The sequence below is a fragment of the Gobio gobio genome, assembly GCF_949357685.1.
Source record: "Gobio gobio genome assembly, chromosome: 3".
In the NCBI taxonomy this organism is placed as follows: domain Eukaryota; kingdom Metazoa; phylum Chordata; class Actinopteri; order Cypriniformes; family Gobionidae; genus Gobio; species Gobio gobio.
Window position 1 is genome coordinate 1,496,836 of NC_137099.1, and position 2,500 is coordinate 1,499,335.

Genomic DNA, 2,500 nt, shown 5'->3' on the forward strand with positions numbered 1-2,500 from the left:
TGTGTGAGAGAGAGTGTGTGTGTGTGTGTGTGTGTGTGTGTGTATGTGAGAAAGAGTGTGTGTGTGTGTGTGTGTGTGTGTGTGTGTGATGGGTAGGTTTAGGGGCAGTGTGTGTGTGTGTGTGTGTGTGTGTGTGTGTGATGGGTAGGTTTAGGGGCAGTGTGTGTGTGTGTGTGTGTGTGTGTGTGTGTGATGGGTAGGTTTAGGGGCAGTGTGTGTGTGTGTGTGTGTGTGATGGGTAGGTTTAGGGGCAGTGTAAGGGGATAGAAAATACGGTTTGTACGGTATAAAAACCATTACGCCTATGGCACACTGGATTTAATAAATAAGAAGCAAATATAGCTGCGATCAATTGCATTGCACGCGTGAACTGGAGCGCATCATAAATTCATATCTCATATCTCTTTAATTATTATAAATTAATCGAAACTCAGTTTATGCCTCATAGACATGTAAAGCTTTCTTAAATATTTTTCATTTCTTTAAACGAAACTATTCAAAACGAAAATAAATAGGCTAGCTAACGTGACTCAGTGTAATCCATGATGTGCATTTCTGTCTGAAGGCGTGTTCAATCCGGAGACGGCGATCGAGTGCAGTCGAGTCCGCGTCATGTGTAACAACACAACCGGCATAAAACTAAGATAAGAAACTAATGAACGCAATGCGATGCGTGGCTAGGACAATGTCTTCAAAGTCAGCAATAATTTGTTTTGCTTTTGAAAATCATAAAGAATTTATTTGCAAGAAATCGAGTAAAAAGAAGCACTCTGCGGATTGTAAATCAACGGATTGTGTCTGGCACGACTTTCTACCGACATGTTCAAAGAAAACCTAGAGAAATGTAAGTTGCTTATTATAACTTTTAGGGCTGGGTGATATGACGATATATATCGGATTCGTTCGGTATTCACAGTTGGGAATTGCGTTTTTTTTTTTTTTTTCATTTTTTCATTTAATTAACAAAAAAAAAAATTCTCCGTTTGAAATATTTCTCTCAGTTTATTTTGGCTCTGTTTGAGTGTGTCTGTGAGTCTACGCGCTGATATAAGCAAATATCCAATCATATGCACTAAAGTTAGGGGGTGTTTAGCCACGCTTGCAGTGCTGGTGTCAGAGAGTTAAACTCACAGAACACTAGAGTTATTCACAATCACCAAAGTTCATTATTTGCATGCGTTTTAAAGCCTTGCCGGTTAAACGTTTCATTCGCGCGCTCATGCACGGTTTTAACATGCGCTTCTCAGAGCGCGCGCACTAAACGCCTGTCAAACACGTGATTACTGGACTAAGTAGTCGTCTGACTGAGCTAATACTGTCAAATACACACTAGGTTTACATAAACACAGTCGGTTATGTCTAAAGTCAAAGTTAAATTGCGTATATTAGATGCGTGCAGGTCTTTAATTGACAGCCGCGCAGCCTATAGTGAACATGCGCTGCTTAAAGGGACAGTTCACTACATTTACTCACTCTAATATTGTTCCAAACCTGTGTTGATTTCTCCTGTTGAACACACACAGCTGATGCTAGACATTGACTTCCATATTATTATTTCCTACAATGGGGACCAGCAACTGTTGGTTTCCGACATTCTTCAAAATATATTTAATGTCCAACAGAAGAAAGAACTTTATTCAGGTGTAAAACAGCTTGAGCGCGAATAATAGATGACAGTATTTTCATTTTTGAGTGAACTATTCCTCTAATGTTAATAAAACAACAAAAGACAAAGAGAAAATCACTCCTGACTAACTTTAGTAAATTTAATAAGAATCACTGTACATGTAATACAGTGAAGTTTGTTTTATTTTACATTTAATTGTTTTATTCAATTTCTATAGTATTTATTCTTACTTGAAAAATCCTACTTGAGAAAATATATCATTATCGTGAAATAAGATTTTAGTATCGCCCACCCCTAAACATTAGCATTTGGTGAGACCAGAGGCATTAAACAATTTAAATACAATAAAACAGGTTAATTTGTGTTTGTCTTGCACTTTTAATAATAAAAGTTCTACATTTATCTATGTCCATTCTATTGTTTGAAACCATTTTGATCGGAAACTAGTTGATCTGTTGACAAAATATAAATGTTAAATGGCTATGGCTGGATGTAATAGTGGTATTTTTTGTTAAATTTTATATTGCCATTGGTTTAATGGGTTGAAAGGTTAAAATAACAGTTATGGGCGGTTATTCAAAGTGAACGACACGTGCAAATGACGTGAATGGTGCATTTTGTTTATTATTTAAATCTGAATGTATGATTTTAAATAACATTCAAATCTTGTATGTGGCGGAAAAAAAAATTGTAATGCAAATCTTTTTGATCTGATAACATGCCTTCAATGCAGTCGACTGTTGTGTGTGATGCGCTCCGTGAACGTTGTCGTTTATTGATCAGAGAGCGTCCATTGTGCTGATTTTGTTCGAGACGATGTGCATTAAAATGTGCGCTTGTATAAATGTGAGATAGTTCACTTCTGTCATCATA

The 2,500-nt window shown here is 36.7% G+C and overlaps 1 protein-coding gene across 2 annotated transcripts in view; it reads left to right on the plus strand.

The window, feature by feature from the left end:
• Nucleotides 1–2,500, plus strand: part of grtp1a (growth hormone regulated TBC protein 1a) — a 21,689-nt gene that overhangs the window by 12,628 nt on the left and 6,561 nt on the right. The window lies entirely within an intron of this gene.